This window comes from Amblyraja radiata, chromosome 7, assembly GCF_010909765.2.
Source record: "Amblyraja radiata isolate CabotCenter1 chromosome 7, sAmbRad1.1.pri, whole genome shotgun sequence".
In the NCBI taxonomy this organism is placed as follows: Eukaryota; Metazoa; Chordata; class Chondrichthyes; order Rajiformes; family Rajidae; genus Amblyraja; species Amblyraja radiata.
In genome coordinates this window covers 83,331,226-83,352,317 of record NC_045962.1, presented here as the reverse complement: position 1 = coordinate 83,352,317, position 21,092 = coordinate 83,331,226, and positions in this window count along the sequence as shown.

Below are 21,092 nucleotides of genomic sequence, written 5' to 3'. Positions count from 1 at the left end.
CCTTGTTACTATCAGAAATACGTCTGTTCTCTTTACAGGATAGATATGCCTTATACTATCTGTTGGCACATGAGGGAGGGACATGTGCTATTGTGAAAGACAGATGTATGATGGGAATTCAGGACAGAACAGTAACATCACAAACATCAAAATGACATTATTACACTGCTCGATGGGATACAGGAGGGTATTGAATGGGGAGACTGGGGATTTGGGGGATTTTATAATTGGATCATTAGTACTACTTTGGTTCTGTCTTCACTAAGGAAGACATAAATAATCTGCCGGAAATAGCAGGGGACCGGGGGTCAAATGAGATGGAGGAACTGAGTGAAATCCAAGTTAGCTGGGAAGTGGTGTTAAGTAAATTGAATGAATTAAAGGCCGATAAATCCCCAGGGCCAGATAGGCTGCATCCCAGAGTACTTAAGGAAGTGCAGCAGGCAGTGAAGAAAGCGAATGGTATGTTAGCATTCATAGCAAAAGGATTTGAGTATAGGAGCAGGGAGGTTCTACTGCAGTTGTACAGGGTCTTGGTGAGACCACACCTGGAGTATTGCGTACAGTTTTGGTCTCCCAACCTGAGTGAAGACATTCTTGCCATAGAGGGAGTACAGGGAAAAATCACCAGACTGATTCCTGGGATGTCAGGACTTTCATATGAAGGGGTTGGACAGGCTAGATGCAGGAAGATTGTTTCCGATGTTGGGGAAGTCCAGAACAAGGGATCACAGTTTAAGGATTAGGGGGAAATCTTTTAGGACCGAGATGATGAAAACATTTTTCACACAGAGAGTGGTGAATCTGTGGAATTCTCTACCACAGAAGGTAGTTGAGGCCAATTCATTGGCTATATTTAAGAGGGAGTTAGATGTGGCCCTTGTGGCTAAAGGGATCAGGGAGTATGGAGAGAAGGCAGGTACAGGATACTGAGCTGGATGATCAGCCATGATCATATTGAATGGCGGTGCAGGCTCGAAGGGCTGAATGGCCTACTCCTGCACCTATTTTCTATGTTTCTATATATGCAGCAATAGTGGTTTTGTGTTTGTTCGTGGGAATTGCTTTTGTTAAATGTATTATTTCTAGACTAATGACAGTCTTGGGTAATGTGGAAACTGGTGAGAAGATATTATTGCAACATCTAGAAGAAGACATTCTAATGTTGAATGATGAGGTAGTTGAAAGGATGGTAAATGCGCAGGTTGAGAAAGAATTATTAGAAGATGAATGTATTAGAATGAATAAAATGGAGATAGATCAGTGGTATGGAACCCAGAATAGCTGAGCACCCTAAGGGTTAGGGTGTGAAGCACAGCAGAGAAGTAGGGAACAGCATTGGTGTCAACAAGCCAGCCTGCTGACCTACGTGGTCCAGGTTTTGGGGGCTATAAAGCATCTCGAGGTTAGGTATAAACTTGGATGACTAATAAGCCAATGCTGATGAATCTCTGCCTTGTGTTATTATCCTTTTAGTGGTCATAGAATGACCAGAGTTGGGAATGAGGAAATATTATACAAATAGAACCACTTGGATAGTGACTTTTATATAAGCTAGGTAAATTGCAAAAGAAAAGTTTAAAGTTTTCCTGAACCGAAATAAAGTGCAAACAGACACATACACACAGGCAAAGATGAATCAAAACATGGAGGCCGGAACCTGCTTAGCTTAGGTTATTGTCTGAAGAAGGGTTTCGGCCCGAAACGTCGCCTATTTCCTTCGCTCCATAGATGCTGCTGCACCCGCTGAGTTTCCCCAGCAATTTTGTGTACCTTAGCTTAGGTTATTGTTTGGGGGCAATTATAGCACTGGAGGAAATTGTATTTGATATGGCTTTGTGTTGAAGAATGGGAAGCTGAATAAGGGGCCTCTTCTTAGGCCATCTCCATGGCATATTTTTGAGCTCTGAATGTGACATAAAGGTGAAGAGTTATGGCTTGTTTTGCTAGGTTTGAGACAGAATTCAAGGCTGAGAGATGATAGACTGCAGTTAGCCTTGGCTGTGTACAATTATAATGTGTGATAAGGAATAAGATGTAAGTGAAGGAATAGTTGCTTTGAGAAATAATTAGATCGAGGGAGTAGTTTATAGAAGGTTGAAGCAGATGGAATTCTGACGTAATGGTCTGAGATGTAGTCTCTTGTGTTCTGCCTGGTACATGAGATTGGAAATCCTACTTCCCGATAACAGGAAAGGCACCAAACTTATATTAACTAAATTGACAGATTTACGACCCATGTATCTTTGGATGGGAGATGGAAATGTGTGTTTTGAACTTAGAAACTGTAATTCAGCAAACTTATATAATTAATGTTTTAAAGACATAGGTAATGGTATTTCAAAATGTGTAAAATTATAGTAACACCAATTATGAAATGTATTGTCTTAGTAGAAAGGTACACTTTAGACTTATAGAAATTGTTTAGATTTATAGAAATATATTTTCTCTTGGTATAGAAAGTGTGTATGACTTGTGTGATCATTGTGTTATATACGTATCATGTATTTTGAGGAGCGGTCTTTCATAAGAGCCTACTGGGGTTTTGCTGTGTTGAAATAAAATAATTCTAAAACAGTTATAAAGCACAGGCAAACAAAGGCTGTAATGAGGCCAGGGAAGGGGGATCATGTGACTGATGTTGTAAATCACCAGAAGGACTCAGATGATTGGTTACTAGCTTGTCATACCCTCTGTATCTGAAATGTGTAATACCTATATAAATGCCATGAGTTTGTATCAAAGTTGCTCCTGTCTGGACCCGCCCCAGAGCATTAGCTCTGTGTTGGAAGGTTCAAGAGACTAGTCTCAGCTGAATAAAGAATTGATTTTAACAGCAACAAGTGTTTGAGTCAAGTTGACTTTAGATTGAAAGAACTCAGTTTAACAGAAGATCATCACAAAATGTTTCAGAAAGGCGCGATAAAAGAATATCTGCTACCTCCATGGATAATCTAGAGCTTGGTTTTATGGCAATATTAAAAATAAATTAAACATTGCAGATAGTGGGAAAACTAAGGGATTAAATTAGTAAAGTAATTAAGATTCAGGAGAGGCCATAAAGAAAACTGTTAGTATAACAATCACAATCACAATAATACTTTATTAGCCAACTATGTTTTGCAACCTACGAGGAATTTCATTTGCCAAGTCAATCATACAAATAAAAAGCAACGGGACACACAAAACACATTTTAACATAAACATCCATCACAGAGACTCCTCCACATTCCTCACTGATGGAAGGCGAAAAAAAGTTCAATATCTTCCATTTGCTCTCCTGCAGTCGGGGGCCTCGAGCCCTCTTGACAGGACGATCTTGACTCCCGTAGCTGGCGACGGGCCCTCCGTGTCGAGGCGATCAGCTCTTGCATTGGGGAATGTCAGCTCCCCCACACCATCGAACCCCACGTCAGGCTGGTAGAACCTTCCCCAAAGTTGGAGCTCCCAACATCCACAGCCTCTCCCGAGACCGAGCTCCCGATGTAAAGTCCGCAGGCCGCGTTTGGAGCGATCCCAGGCAAGGGATCGACTCCGATGTAAGTCGATGGGGCCTAAGGTCAGTCCGAGGAGGCCTCCAGCTCCATCGATGGTAGGCCGCAGAGTGACTGGAGAATGCAATCCGAAAATTCATTGCCTCTCTGGCAAAGTAAGAAACTGATAAAAAAGGTTTCCCCTGACCCCTCCCCCTCCACCCACATAAAACAAACCGGACAACATTTACACAAACTTTTAACACTAAAAATTAAAAATAAGACATAAAAACAAACAGACCGATCGTGCGGCGCCCCAGGTGGTTCACAATGACAGTTTAGATTGTGTGAACCAAGCATGCATTCTTTATTCAAAAGTACAGAATACAAGGTATGAATAGACGATTCATAGAAACAGAAAATTACAGCACATCTCTTTTAAACTTTGCTCCTCTCACCTAAAGATATTAAGGTGGAGATCCCCATAGAACCCACAACGAACGGGATTCTGGCTAAAACCGATGCTTGTTCTGTCATGCATCTTGCAAATTGCCTCAAGGCATTACCTAGAACAATTTCTGAAACTAAAGGGCGGCACATTGGTAGAACCGCTGCCTTACAGCGCAAGAAATCCTGGTTTGATCCTGACGGTACTGTCTGTATGGAGTTTGTACGTTCTCCCTGTGACCTCCGTGGGTTTTTCCTGGGAGCTTCAGTTTCTCTGAATACTTTCAAGAGAGTGCTCTTAAAGATAGTGGAGTCAGGGGATATGTGGAGAAGGCAGGAACGGGGTACTGATTGTGGATGATCAGCCATGATCACATTGAATGGCGGTGCTGGCTCGAAGGGCCGAATGGCCTACTCCTGCACAATATTGTCCTCCCAAAGACATGCAGGTTTTTAGGTTAATTGGCTTGGTAAAATTGTAAATTGTCCCTAGTGTGTGTATGATAGTGTTAATGTGCGGGGCTCGCTGGTTGGCATGGATATGGTAGGTGAAGGACCTGTTTCCGCACTATATCTTTAAACTAAAATTAAACATACTTGGTTTCTTACTTGAAAATCAATAAACAGCACATTCTGGAATCTTGAACATTACACAAAGTGCTTGAGCAACTCTGTTATACCTGATTAAAGGATTTACGGGAAAGATAAGAAAATTGATAGAGAGGGAGCACCCTCCATTCTCAGGGGCAATTAAGGCAATAAATACTTAGCATGTTAGTAACTTTGACATGTCATGCACAAATAAATACAATAGAAATATGTCTTCAGCAAAAAGTCAAACTGCTGGAAGATATTGGGTAGATTACAACCCAATGGTATCAATATTGAATTCTCCAATTGTAAGTAATATCCCACTCCATTCCCTTTCTTATTCCTGTGCCCACCCCCCCACCCAGTGCATACCAATTTTTCCACCCACATCCCTCCCTCCAAATTTACATTTCACACCTCCTTATCTGACACAGTTTTACCTCCGTTGCACCTCCAGCCTTTGTCACCTACACCATCCATTGCCAATTAAAGCCCCCTTTTCTGTATGCACCTATCACTTGTCAGGGTTTGTTCCTCGCTCTCTTTTCCAGCATCCCCCCTCACCACGACAATTAGTCTGAAGATGTTACCTACCTATGTCCTTCCACAGATGCTGCCTGACCTGTTGAGTTACTCCAGCATTTTGTGTTTTTGCTCAAACTGGTGGAGAAAGTCAATGGGCCAGACAGGCATCTGTGGAGGGAAGTGGACAGTCAATGGAAATCTGTCTTAATTCCTATTGCATTATTGCATCATTAGGTTTATAACAGGTCAACTCCCGCAACTACACTACATTTTGTTTTAGCATTAAAGCTAAATGGAATGCAGAGAGTCGCCCTGGTAACTTGGACTGTTAATTGAGACGAATTGGGAGCTGTTCATTGAGTGTGATTCCAAGCTTTTCACCTCACGGTGATAGATTGGTTCCCAGAGAATGTCAGGCAGGCCAGCAAAAAAACCATTTATTTTTGGAGGTTACTGCAGGTTTGAAGGAATGGAGAGACCTCTGGGAGCAGCAGTTGGCTAAAATGGGAAGCATCTTGGATGTAATTTGAAGTTACAAAAACAAGGGCGACATTGGATGTACTTTTGCCACTAAGGTCATTATAAAACTCAAAAATAAATTACTTCTCAGGTTCATTTCAGGCAGTAACGTATGGGTTGCAGTTATTTAGCTCGGTGAATGTACATCAATATTTCATTTTGAAATAGCATTAATTTAGAGTCCCAACATTAATGTTCCAGCATTAAAAGTGATGAGGACGCGGTTTGCAGCTTTGAAAATCAAACGGCCAATTATACATCCAAAGCTTTATGCCTGTACTGATTAAGCAAATGAAATAGTTTCTGCAAGTTTCCCACTGACTGTGCATAAAATCACGAGAGGCCCAGTCAGGGTGAATGGGAAAGACCTATTTCATGGGTTACAGGGATTTGACAGATATTTTCACTGTGTTGAAAAAGAACACCAGGATAAGCGCTGATGTGTCATACAACCAAAACTACAGTGAAAAATATGTTGGCGTCTCTGTTAAACATGGTGTTTTTGGCAGCAGCTGATTATTAACATCATAAGAAATTGGGTGCACTCTTTATCCGGGCCAACTACTTTTAAAAGACAGACACAAATTGCTGGTATACCTTAGCAGGTCATGCACTGATTAAGCAAATGAAATAGTTTCTAGAGATCATGGTGACTTTACGGGTCGGGACACTTCTTCAGACTTATCTTCAACCAGTATCTGGGATTGTTCTCCTTGGAGATTGAACGGACCTACGGGGGCGCAGTGCTTGAGACCAGAATTCAATCGAGGTCTCAGCAACTATCACCACTGTATCTGCACATGTCCTTGTGACTGTGACGTTCCACCAGGTGTTCCAGTAAACTGGCCACTGTAAATGTATAAGTGTGTGATTGAATTTCAGAGGGACCTGATGATAATGTGGAGGGAATTAAAGAAATTAGATTCACTTCAGATTATTGTGAATGGGTGATCGATTGGTGGCACAGACTCGGTGGGCTAAAGAGGACGTTTCAGTGCTGTATCTTTCTTTCATATTCTGCTTGGGCAGTCTGCATCCCTGTGGCCTTAACATTGACTTCTCCAATTTCCGGTAGCCCTTGCTGTCTCCTCCCCTTCTCAGCTCTCCCTCAGCCCTCGGGCTCCTCCTCTTCCTTTCTTCTTCCCACCCCCCACCCCCACCCTGCATCAGTCTGAAGAAGGGTTTCGGCCCGAAACGTTGCCTAATTCCTTCGCTCCATAGATGCTGCCGCACCCGCTGAGTTTCTCCAGCACTTCTGTCCACCTTCTTTCTATGACTAACTCTTCAGGATATGTTAGAGGCATATCTTCTTTCATGTCCATGTTTCAAATGTTGACATCGCTGTCATCTTCCGTCCTGAAAAGGACGCATGCTTCCGGCGACAATCAGTGGGAGCCATCACTTGTTGCAATAGATGATGGTGGTAGCAGAATTACCTCAGGATACTTCCAGTTTCCAGCCCTGCGACGTGGATGCTTCTGCTATGGGGTCGAGAAGCATATAAAGTCATGATACAAAGTGCCTGAGTAACTTAGTGGGTCAGGCAGCATCGTTGGAGAACATGCACAGGTGACATTTTGAGTGTTCACCTATCCATGTTCTCCAGGGATGTTGCCTGAACCACCCTGCCTCAACCAGAGAGCAGTTCTGAACTGCCATCTAGCTCATCGGGGACCCTTGGACTATCTTTGATCAGATTCTACTGGCTTTATCTTGCACTAAAAGCTATTCCCTTTATCATTTACACTGAATGGCTTGATTGTAATCATGTATTGTCTTTCCTCTGGCTGGTTAGCACGCACCAAAAGCTTTTCACTCTACCTAGTGACAGGTGACAATAAACTGAACTGAACTGACCTGCTGAGCTACTCCAGCACTTTGTGTCTTTTTTTGTAAACCAACATCTGAAGTTCCTTGTTTTCATGTTTATATATAAAGTTGTGACTAATTTAATTAGAGCAAGTCGAGGGAATATGTTTTGGCTAGTTCTTGGATAAAGCAACAGAATTAAAATTATGGGCAAATGATTTTAGGGGGGAATAGAAGAAAAATATTTTTAAAATGTGGGCGGCATGGTGGCGCAGCGGTAGAGGTACTGCCTTATAGCACCAGAGACCCAAATTCGATCTTGACTATGGGTGCTGTCCTGCGGAATATGTATTTTCTTCCTATGACCTGCATGGGTTTTCTCCGGCTGCTCCGGTTTCCTCCCACACTCCAAAGACGTGCAGGTTTGTAGGCTAATTGGCTTGGTTTAATTGTAAATTGTCCCTAGTGCGTAGAATAGCGCTGGTGTACGGGGATCGCTGGTCGGTGCGGACTCGGTGGGCCGAAGGGCATGTTTCCGTGCTGTATCTAAATTAAACTAAACTAAATCAGAGAATGATAAGGATCTGGACTTCACTGTGTTCAAGAAGGAACTGCAGATGCTGGAAGATCGAAGGTACACAAAAGTGCTGGAGAAACTCAGCGGGTGCAGCAGCATCTATGGAGCGAAGGAAATAGGCGACGTTTCGGGCCGAAACCCTTCTTCAGACTTCACTGCCTGGAATGTAGATAAAAACTGCCTTCAAAGGGGAATCTGATAAACAACCGAAAATAATAATTTGAAAATTTGTGAGGAAAGAGCATGGAAATGGAGTTGGTTTGCCAAGATCTAGAATAGACTTGATGGGCCAAATGGCTTCCTTCTGCACTAAACATTCTACTCTTTGACTGGAGGCAGAGTGGGCAGCATTGGCACTAGATCACATTGGACTGAGGTGAGATTTTAATTTGAAGGTTGTGAATCTTTGGAATATTCTACCCCAGAGCACCGAGAATATTCTAATGCTGAGCCTTATAAAAGCTGAGAGCTACAGAGTTTTGGAAACCTAGGGGGATCAAGGGATATGGGGATTGATAGCGAAAGTAGCCTTGAAGCAAAATAGCGGCCAAGATCACTGAATGTCAGAGCAGGTTCAAGGGGCCTATGTGGCCTCCTACTGTTTATTTTTCTTATTATGCTCAGCACAGAAGTTAAAATATATGCACTCAGCTGTTTTCAACTATCAAAACTGAGCTCAGACATAAATAAAAAAAGCTGAGAGGTTGCTTAAAACATAAAAAGGACTCATTTATACAGAACTGCTTATGCTATGAAGTTCAAAGTGCTCTACAGCCACTAATATTGGTTCTTAATCATTAAACGTTTTTATACAGATGTGAAACGTCTTGAGAAACCTTGATTTTTAAAAGCACAATATAAATGCATATTCTCCAACCACTGAGAACAATTGAATGACCCAATGTCATTCATTTCAATTACCAAACTGCATTTTTATGCCAAGTAACCCCTCTAGTTTTAAAGCCTTCACATCTATTTCTAATTCTGTAGGTAGATCTGGCAGCCCATTTTCGCACAAAGTCCTTAAAATGGCAGCTCACCTGTTCCTTCTGAGGGAATGATCTCAATGTTAAGTGATGCCTTTTGAACTTGTACCACATGTTTTCAAATACCTCCTTGGCCTTAGTCCCTATCCCTGCAATATCCTTGATGCCAATGATCCTCATCTTCTGGTTTTCCAAATTTAAATGTTCAGCCATTAGTGTGGGTACCAAGGTTCTCTTTTCTCATAGAGCATAGAACAGTACAGCACAAGAACATTCGGCCCACATGGTCTGCCGAACCTGATACAAAGGCCAACTCTTATCTGCCTGCACAAAATCAAAATCCCTCCATTTCCATGTGCCTATCCAAAAGTCTCTAAAATGCCACTATCATATCTGCTTCAGTGTTCCAGGTATTCACCAACCTCTGTGTAAAAACACTTTCTCCGCGCATCTCCTTTAAACTTTTCCCCCTCTCACCTTAAAACCATGTCCTCTAGTATTTGTGTCGAAAGGAACTGCAGATGCTGGTATATAATGAAGGCGGACACAAAGTGCTAGAGTAACTCAGTGGGTCGGACAGCATCAAGGGTCCCGATATGAAATGTCACCCATCCTTTTTCACCAGAGATGCTGTCTGGCCTGCTGAGTTACTCCAGTAGTTTGTGTTTATCTTCGGCCCTCTAGTATTAGGTTTTTCCATCTTGGAAAAAATGTTCTGTCCGTCTACCCACTCTTGCCTATGTGGCTCATTGTTATATTTTATTGAGAAATTGTTCTAGGTAATGCCTTGAGGCAATTTGCAAGATGCATGACAGAACAAGCATCGGTTTTAGCCAGAATCCCCTGTTCGTTGTGGGTTCTATGGGGATCTCCACCATAATACCTTTAGGTGAGAGAGGCAACGTTTAAAAGAGATGTGCTGTAATAGTTTTTTTTACACAAAGAATGATGAATGCCCTGAACGCGCTGCTAGGGTGATGGTGGAGGCAGATACGATAGTTGCATTGAAGAGACTTTTGGATAGGCCTTGTAACTCTCGCTCTCCGTCTCTCCCCCACCCAAGTCACTGTAATAGCTTCAAAGTCGTCTTGTTCAGTCTCATTGTCTGTAACTTATTTTCACCAAGACCACAGTTAGCAATGGACTGTCTCCCCTTTATCATTGTTACTTTTTTGCATATCTTTCATTCATTTTTTTACTATATCTCTATATTACCATCTATATCTCTCATTTCCCTTTCCCCTAACTCAGTCTGAAGAAGGGTCTCGACCTGAAATGTCACCTATTCCTTTTCTCCAGAGATACTGCCTGACCCGCTGAGTTACTCCAGCTTTTTGTGTCTATCTTTGGATAGGCATATGGATATACAAGGAATGGCAGGATATGGATTATATGCAGGCTTTTTCTTTTCGTGTCCATCTTGTTACAAATGTTGGCCTCGCTGTCATCGTCCGTCCTGAAAAGGACGCGGGCCTCCGGCGACAACCAGTGGAAGCCGTCACTTGTCGCAATAGATGATAGTGGTAGCAGAATTAGCTCAGGATACTTCCAGTTTCCAGCCCCGCGACGTGGACGCTCCTGCTATGGGGCCATTTGCAGGCTGATAAGAGTTAGCATCATGTATATTTGGTTGGTGGGGGCGCTGCGAGATTGCTGCCCTGCCAGCAGCGTGTTCGTTATTTCTACTTTTTTTGTGTTTTTTTGGTGTGTCAAGTGTTAGCTTGGGTGTCTCTTGGTGTGTCTTGTGTGGGGGGCGGGGAAAAGGGGGAACCGTTTTCGATCGTCTCCTCCACGGAGAAGCAACTTTTTCCATGTCGCTTTCCTTGCGGCCTAACAACATGGATTGGAGCGGCCTTTCCCGGAGCATCGGCAGCAGGCGCATCAAGGGCTGGCCTTAAGCCAATTGGACCAATTATGCCCACGCCTAAGGGGGGCCCCGCGCTAGAGTTATCTACTCTTGGCTCGGGTAGATCTACCCCGGGTGGAGGGGGGAGAGAGGGGTGGAGGGGGAAGAAAGGGATAGACGTTATAAATCAGTCCCGCGGCTCAAACACCGGGGTGGTCGAAGCTGCCGCCCACCAGTCCTGCAGACGCAGCCGCTGGCCCGTGGCCGAACCCCGGACTCAGGCCACCACCGCCAGAACACCGTCCCAGCCACCCTCACGTGAGTATCGTGCCGTCTTCAGCCTCGGGCTGGGCCGCCCCCGACATGGATAGGCGAGGGGTGAATGGAGAAGGGGGAGGTGGGTCGTACCCACCAGTCACCGTGCTTCACGCACACAGCTACAGCTCCACCCCTCTCTCTCCCCGGGGAGATACAGTGAACAATTCAGGGAGGGCTGAGCCGGGGGTTGGGGGAGCAACGTTTATAAACCTCGGCCTCAGCTCACACCCATCCGCCCGGACCCCGGCATCCGCTCCCGCCGCTGGCCCCCTCACTCCCTTCTCTCCATCCCTTCCCTCCCTCCCTTCCCTCCCTCCTTCCTCTCTCTCTATTCCCTTCTCTCCTTCCCTCCCTCCTTTCTCTACTTCCCTCCCACACACATCACGCACAGACAACTAACATACACACATCACGCACAGACACACAACTAAGGATGGGGTAGAAGCCCATAGGGAAGGATGGGTCTGAATCCCAAAATTTAATGCCTGAACTGTTTTTTCACCAATGGTTATTGGTTTGCCAGGATCTAGTTAATTAAATTACTTTTTTTTTCATTTCACAATCAATAAAACAAGTGGTATTGTATCTATGTACTTTTCAGAGGTGATCTACAATTTTGTTTGTTACTTGTAGGCTTACATGTATGCAATTTTATATTAAAATGTAGCTTAGATCTGTTTGATCCATTAATTTTGATTACTTTCCATTCTCCACAGAGATATAAAGTCTATAATAGACTTTATTTATATTTCTATGATTCTAGACCTTGGCTGGGAACCTGGGGCTCACCAAAATTGTTCCCAATTGGGCCCCGCACCTCCTAAGGCCGGCCCTGGGCGCAGCGTGGACTTTTCCATCGCGGAGCAGGGCGAAACCTTGCCGGGGGTCGCCAGAGAGGAGTGCTCCGATCGCTGGCCTGGTGACTTTGGTATGGTGCGGCTGTGTTATGCGGAACTTCTAGACGCGGGCGTAGAGTGGACTTACCATCCAGAGTCTGGGATCCTTTGCCGGGGATCGCCAGAGAAGAGCTCCAACTGCCGGCCTATGGCCTATAACATCCTGAAGCTGCGGTCTCTGCTAGGAAAGTGCATATTCGGGCACTCTAAGCCGCAGGGTGTGTTTGACCGTCCCGACATCGGAGTTGGATCATCCCGACGAGAGGGCCTGTACATCGGGCCATCCTAGCGGCGACTACGGAGGGTTCATGGCCCCGACCACAGATGAACAAAGGAGGAGGACTGACTGAACTTTGTTGCCTTCCACCACAGTGAAGAATGCTGTGGTGGATGTTTGTGTTACATTTTATTGTGTATTGTGTGTTCTTTTTAAGTGTATCGCTGCTGGCAAATTCATTTCACTGCACCTTCGGGTGCATGTGACGAATAAAATTTACTTTGACTTTAAAAAGGAACTGCATATGCTGGCATACCTAATACAGGCACATAATGCTGGAATATTTCAGCAGGTCAGGCAGCATCTCTGGAGAAAATGAAGGTGACGTTTCTAGTTGCGACCCTTCTTCAGACTGATTGTAGTCGGTGGGGGGGGGGAGGGGGGGCTGCACTGGAAGCAAGAAAAGACCAGGACAAATCAGGGCTGGCCACAGATTACCTCAGGCAGGGAGGTTCCCTTGATAGTCCAATTGTTGGCTAGGGACAGTGTGATCTCAGGAGGGACCCATCGTTGTGAACTGGAACTGGTTAACTGACTTTTAGTGGAGGAAGGGGGGAAACGAGGGGCAGGGAGGGGAGTGTATATAGAAGTTACCTAAAATTGGAGAATTCAACATTCACACCACTGGGAGCCGTCCAAGTGAAATATGGGGTGCGTTTCCTCCAATTTATGCGTGGCCTCACTCAGTGAATGGAAGAGGCCCAGGGCAGCAAGTTCCGTATGGGAATCAGAAGGGAAGTTAAAATGGTTATCAATTAGTGATAATGTCGGGATTGATGAAGTGAGAAGAGGGCTGTGCGTTCAGAGGGAATGAGATTGTTAATGATAATGTGAGAAGGACAAAGTTTAAGGGAGATTTAGAAACATAGAAACATAGAAATTAGGTGCAGGAGTAGGCCATTCGGCCCTTCGAGCCTGCACCGCCATTCAATATGATCATGGCTGATCATCCAACTCAGTATCCCGTACCTGCCTTCTCTCCATACCCTCTGACCCCCTTAGCCACAAGGGCCACATCTAACTCCCTCTTAAATATAGCCAATGAACTGGCCTCGACTACCCTCTGTGGCAGGGAGTTCCAGAGATTCACCACTCTCTGTGTGAAAAAAGTTCTTCTCATCTCGGTTTTAAAGGATTTCCCCCTTATCCTTAAGCTGTGACCCCTTGTCCTGGACTTCCCCAACATCGGGAGCAATCTTCCTGCATCTAGCCTGTCCAACCCCTTAAGAATTTTGTAAGTTTCTATAAGATCCCCTCTCAATCTCCTAAATTCTAGAGAGTATAAACCAAGTCTATCCAGTCTTTCTTCATAAGACAGTCCTGACATCCCAGGAATCAGTCTGGTGAACCTTCTCTGCACTCCCTCTATGGCAATAATGTCCTTCCTCAGATTTGGAGATGAAAACTGTACGCAATACTCCAGGTGTGGTCTCACCAAGACCCTGTACAACTGCAGTAGAACCTCCCTGCTCCTATACTCAAATCCTTTTGCTATGAAAGCTAACATACCATTTGCTTTCTTCACTGCCTGCTGCACCTGCATGCCCACTTTCAATGACTGGTGTACCATGACACCCAGGTCTCGCTGCATCTCCCCTTTTCCTAGTCGGCCACCATTTAGATAATAGTCTGCTTTCCTGTTTTTGCCACCAAAATGGATAACCTCACATTTATCCACATTATACTGCATCTGCCAAACATTTGCCCACTCACCCAGCCTATCCAAGTCACCTTGCAGTCTCCTAGCATCCTCCTCACAGCTAACACTGCCCCCCAGCTTAGTGTCATCCGCAAACCTGGAGATATTGCCTTCAATTCCCTCATCCAGATCATTAATATATATTGTAAATAGCTGGGGTCCCAGCACTGAGCCTTGCGGTACCCCACTAGTCACTGCCTGCCATTGTGAAAAGGACCCGTTTACTCCTACTCTTTGCTTCCTGTTTGCCAGCCAGTTCTCTATCCACATCAATACTGAACCCCCAATGCCGTGTGCTTTAAGTTTGTAAACTAATCTCTTATGTGGGACCTTGTCGAAAGCCTTCTGGAAGTCCAGATACACCACATCCACTGGTTCTCCCCTATCCACGCTACTAGTTACATCCTCGAAAAATTCTATAAGATTCGTCAGACATGATTTACCTTTTGTAAATCCATGCTGACTTTGTCCAATGATTTCACCACTTTCCAAATGTGCTGCTATCCCATTTTTAATAACTGACTCTAGCAGTTTCCCCACTACCGATGTTAGACTAACTGGTCTGTAATTCCCCGTTTTCTCTCTCCCTCCCTTCTTAAAAAGTGGGGTTACGTTTGCTACCCGCCAATCCTCAGGAACTACTCCAGAATCTAAAGAGTTTTGAAAGATTATTACTAATGCATCCACTATTTCTGGAGCTACTTCTTTAAGTACTCTGGGATGCAGCCTATCTGGCCCTGGGGATTTATCGGCCTTTAATCCATTCAATTTACCCAACACCACTTCCCGGCTAACCTGGATTTCACTCAATTCCTCCAACTCCTTTGACCCGCGGTCCCCTGCTATTTCCGGCAGATTATTTATGTCTTCCTTAGTGAAGACGGAACCAAAGTAGTTATTCAATTGGTCCGCCATATCCTTGTTCCCCATGATCAACTCACCCGTTTCTGACTGCAAGGGACCTACATTTGTTTTAACTAATCTCTTTCTTTTCACATATCTATAAAAACTTTTGCAGTCAGTTTTTATGTTCCCTGCCAGTTTTCTTTCATAATCTATTTTTCCTTTCCTAATTAAGCCCTTTGTCCTCCTCTGCTGGTCTCTGAATTTTCCGGTATGCTGCTTTTTCTGGCTAATTTGTACGCATCATCCTTCGCTTTGATACTATCCCTGATTTCCCTTGTTATCCACGGATGCACTACCTTCCCTGATTTATTCTTTTGCCAAACTGGGATGAACAATTTTTGTAGTTCATCCATGCAGTCTTTAAATGTCTTCCATTGCATATCCACCGTCAACCCTTTTAGAATTAATTGCCAGTCAATCTGCAGGGCAATTTGTTTTACACAGAGGATGGTGGGTGCCTGGAAAGTGCCACCAAGGGTAGTGGTGGAGGCAAATACAATGACGGCATTTAAGAGACAATTAGATCATCAGTCATGGCTGACCATGGGTGTCTCCAGGGAGCTATTCCCTATATGGAGGACGCCTGTGCGTGACTTTGTTTAACGTGGGGAGACTGGTGCACAGACAGCCACCCCGCGGTCCTTGACAGATCTGGGTCAGAATCCAGTGGCATGGAGTCCAAGACGACCGGAGACCCTTTTCTGCTGCAGCCTTCATCCGCCTTCCCAGCCGTTGTGATGCTCCTCTGAGGGCAGCCATCGTCCTCCGCCTGTTCTACCGTTGAGGTCTTGGTTGGATTGCTCTTTGTCAGAGACCTCCCCCTCGACCTTACCACCATGGGTGGCCCTACCACGAGCATAGCTCCACACTGCATCGCTCCCAGGATCTCAGGTCCACACAAGCTTCTCCGCCACAACAAGGTGACAATCCATGGAAAATACTTTAAGATAGGCATGTGGATATGGAGGGATATGGATCACATATAGGCAGAGGAGATTAGTTTATAGAGTCACAGAGTGAAACAGTGTGAAACATACCCTTTGCCCCAACTTGCCCGCACCAGCCAACATGTCCCAGCTACACTAGTCCCACCTGTCTGAGATTGGTCCATATCCCTCCAAATCTGTCCTATCCATGTCCTTGTCTAACTGTTTCTAAAAACATTGGGATAGTCCCTGCCTCAACGACCTCCTCTGCCAGCTTGTTCCATACACCCACCACCCTTTGTGTGAAAAAGTTACCCCTCAGATTCCTATTAAATCTTTTCCCTTTCACCTTAAACCTATGTCCTCTGGTTCCCGATTCACCTACTCTAGGCAAAAGACTGTGCATCTACCCAAATCTATTCCTCTCATGATTTTATACACCTTAATAAGATCACCCCTCATCCTCCTGCACTCCAAAGAATAGAGTCCCAGCCTACCCACCCTCTCCCTATAGCTCAGACCGTCTAGCCCTGCCAACATCCTTGTAAATCTTCTCTATACCCTTTCCAACTTGACAACATCTTTTCTATAACATGGTGCCCAGAACTAAATACAATACTCTACATGCGGCCTCACCACGTCTTATACAACCGCAACATGACCTCCCAACTTCTATACTCAATACTCTGAATTATGATGGCCAATGTACCAAATGCCTTTAACCTGGCCTCACGTTCGACACGGATGTTGTGGGCCAAAGGGCCTTTTCCTGCACTGCACTGTATTTATCTGTCTTTTTACTTCCAAGCAATTGATATTCACATTCTCTGAAGAAGCATCCTGACCTGAAATATTGCCTGTCTATTCCCTCCACAAATGCTGCCTGACCCGTTGAGTTACTCCAGCACTTTTACCCAAGATTGCAGCATCTGTAGTTTCTCATGTTTTCACATTATCTCCACTTGCTATCCCAAAGCCTTTGCCTTAGCTACACCATTTAATACTTGTGTAGGAAGGAACTGCAGATGCTGCAAGATACACAAAATTCTGGAGTAACTCAGCGGGACAGGCAGCATCTCTGGAGAGAAGGAATGGGTGATGTTTCGGGTCATAGAAACATGGAAAATAGGTGCAGGAGTAGGCCATTCGGCCCTTCGAGCCTGCACCTCCATTCAATATGATCATGGCTGATCATCCAACTCAGTATCCTGTACCTGCCTTCTCTCCATACCCCCTGATCCCTTTAGCCACAAGGGCCACATCTAACTCCCTATTAAATATAGCCAATGAACTGGCCTCAACTACATTATGTGGCAAAGAATTCCAGAGATTCACCACTCTCTGTGTAAAAAATGTTTTTCTCATCTCAGTCCTAAAAGATTTCCCCTTTATCCTTAAACTGTGACCCCTTGTTCTGGACTTCCCCAACATCGGGAACAATCTTCCTGCATCTAGCCTGTCCAACCCCTTAAGAATTTTGTAAGTTTCTATAAGAGAAGAGTCGAGACCCTTCTTCAGACCCAGTCTAGTGGGGGGCTGAGTTTTGTGCAGTTTCAACATTTTATATTCATTGTTTCCGCCATTTTCCTTTCGACATTAACTGCTACTCTTGCGTGCAACATCTTAATCTGAATTGAAATAAAACACTTGCAGTGACTCCTGTCAACCCTTGGGCTCTTGTGTTATTTCCTGTGGCTCATTACTTATAAATGGGAAAGCCTCCAGATACGCTAATGTACGAGGGATCTCTCTTGATGTGCTGCTCTTTGGACGATGCCATTTAGTTTTCGCAAAGGAATGGATGATGGGTTTATGTTGTGGGATTTCTGAGAGAGAGTAAAATCAATCAGTTCTGTGCAGCCAACTGGAATACATACAAGCTTTTTTCTCATCCGAGATGCACAAAAAAATCCTACATCATCTATCACAAATGTCACAGGAGAATGAGAACACGGGGCAAGTAAAGTGAAAATTCACAAAGCACGCACAAACACACACAAATCAATCAAACAGTGGTCGAAGATACTAACTACATTGTCACTGGGGGTGTATTAGATGCAGAAATTGCTTGGAAATTATCAGAGTTGCTGCCCTACGGAACCAGAGACGAGGATTCGATCCTGACTACTGGTGCTGTCTGTACGGAATTTATATGTTCTCCCCGTGCGTGACCTGTGTGGGTTTTCTCCGGGATCTCCGGTTTCCTCTCACACTCCAAAGGTTTGTAGGTCAATTGGCTTGGTAAAATTGTATATTGTCCCTGGTGTGTGTAGGACAGTGTAGGTTAGTGTGTGGGGGTCGCTGGTCGGCGCGGCCTCGGTGGACCGAAGGGCCTGTTTCTGTGCTGTATCTCTAAACTAAACTACAAAATGGTTATTTTGACACCTGTTTCTGTGCTGTATCTAAATTACTATGGGAGAGCGTGGGAATTAAAATGAGACCTTTTTCAAAAGATCTAAATGTGAAAATTATGGATGTTAGCGCAAAATAAAATCAGGGCGGCAGTGGTGGAGCTGGTAGATCTGCTGCCTCAGTGTCAGAAACCATGGTTGGATCCTGTTAACCCTCGTCCATGTCGACAAGGAGGTCTGTCTGAGCCAGTGCAATTTGTAGTTTGTCCCATATCTCCCTAAAACTTTCGTAACCATGTACCTGTCACTAGTCTTTACTTTTAGACTTTAGAGGCACAGCCTGGAGACATGGCCTTTGACCCACCGAATCCACTCCGACGAGCAATCACCCCATACACAAGCACTATCCTACACACTAGGACTAGGACACACAGAGTGGTGAATCTCTGGAATTCTCTGCCACAGAAGGTAGTTGAGGCCAGTTCATTGGCTCTATTTAAGAGGGAGTTAGATGTGGTCCTTGTGGCTAAAGGGATCAGGGGGTATGGAGAGAAGGCAGGTACAGGATACTGAGTTGGATGATCAGCCATGATCATATTGAATGGCGGTGCAGGCTCGAAGGGCTGAATGGCGGTGCAGGCTCGAAGGGCCGAATGGCCTACTCCTGCACCTATTTTCTATGTTTCTATTTACCAGTTACAGAAACCAATTAACCTACAAACCTGCACGTTTTTGGAATGTGACCGGAGCACTCGGAGAAAGCCCACACAGTCACAAGGACAACATACAAACTCCGTAGTCAGGATCGAACCCGGGTCTCTGGCGCAGTAAGGCAGCAACTCTACCGCTGCGCCACCGTGCCGCACAATCCCTATGCTTTCCTTCATATTCTGAAGGCCACCATCAGCTCATCTTTAACCCCCTCTGAGCAACTGAAAACCACAAACTTAAGCCTCTTTTTGTAACCATACCATTCAAGTGAATCTTATTTTTTTAATTCAAGGATGCTGTCGAGCAGAGATATTGAGCTATTTTCTCGTATTACTACTAGGCTTTATGGAGTTTGCACGTTCTCCCCGTGACCGCGTGGGTTTTCTCCAGGTGCTCTGGTTTCCTCCCACACTCCAAAGACCTACAGGTTTGTAGGTTAATTTGGCTTCGGTTAAAAAATTGTAAATTGTCCCTAATCTGCAGGATTAAGTGTTAGTGCTAGTGTAAGGGGATCGCTGGTCGGCACGGAGTCGGAGGCCGAACGGCCTGTTTCCGCCCTGTATCGCTAAACTAAAACTAAACTTTTAATGTGAGATGTTTTCAGATATCCAACGAGTGTTATGTATCTCAAAGATCCGCATTGAACGTCAACCTTTGTCCTTATTCAGCCCCTCAAGCCAGATCACCTGCAATTAATAGGTCTACACCTCAGCTGCTGCTATTTTCATCTCTCAGCTTATCGCAGAGGTCTCCTTTGTTCTCTGTAACTGAGAACATTTACTACCACCAGAGGCACCACACGATGGCATCCTCACCAACAGTCTGTCTGTTTTTTTGTTATTTTTAGTGTGCTTTAAAGGTTTGTGTAGATGCTCTCTGGTTTGTTTTATGTGAGGGGAGAGAGTCGGGGGAAACTTTTTTTCAATCTCTTACCTTGCCGGAGATGCGATTGTTTTCCGGGTCGTATCTCCTGTCGTTCTGCGGCCTAACATCATGGAGCTGCCCGACCAACTGACTATTTCCAACACTTTCAATCAAGGGTTGAAACATCTCCCATTCCCTCTCTCCGGAGATGCTGCCGAACCCGCCGAGTTACTCCAGCATTTTGTGTCTATCTTCGGTGTAAACCAGCATCTGCAGTTCCTTCCTACACTATCAGTCAAGGGATCGGTAAAAGGTCGACTGCGGTGCTATACCGAAGATGGAACGAATGGCCAAGGGCAGCATCAAATTATGATCTTAAGAGTTAAAATGGTTTGCCCACATTACTGAGTTCACCTTCATCAGTCATGTGTTGGAAGTCTTAACAGATCAATAGTTTATTCTGCATTTACGGATACAGATTTTTATTGCTTCTGTCAGCATTCATGATATTTCTGATGCATCAAAGAAAATAAATTATTATTGCCAGCAAATGTACAAATAAAATAAATCACACTTATCATTCAAACGTCCTCCATGAATTTTACATCAGAGCAAGGGTCTTCCCTCTATCAAGACCAAGGTAATGGCCAAGATACTGGAGTAACTCAGCGGGACAGGCAGCATCTCTGGGGCGAAGGAATGGGTGATGTTTCGGGTCTGAAGAAGAGTCTCGACCCGAAGCGTCACCCATTTCTTCTATCCAGAGACTAGACTAAATGGGACATGGGGAGGAGCCGCTGAGAACAAAGGGTGACCCGACATTGGGGTGGGGGGGGGGGGGGGGGGGGAGATGAAGAAAGGATGAGTACTTCTTGGAACTGGTGACTCTTTTGTGTACTTTGTAAGCAAAAACAAATGTTACTGTGATCAGGTACAAGTGACAATAAAGTCATTGATATTAACTAGTTTAACTCGAGACCAAGTGGGGTGAAACGTGATTCCAGAGGGGGTGTTAAAGGGGGGAATTCACAGACGGGGAGTCACCGAGCCCACGGCCCCACACGCTGTGAGCTGGGGACTCCACCTTCACGCTGCCCGCTATCTCCACCCCCGCAACCCGAAACTCCCGCCACGTGGCGCCAGCTCGTCAGGTAACCTGCAACGGGAGCCTCGCCCTGTGACCGGCCAACCATGGCACGTGCTGCCCGAAGTGTGAAAACCCACACCTCCAGATTCAGGGAGAGTTCCTTCCCAGCTGTTATCAGGCAATTGAACCATCCAACCACAACCAGAGAGCGGTCCTGAACTACTATCTACCTCGTTGGTGGCCTTCGGACGAGCCTAAATCAGACTTTGCTGGCTCTACCTTGC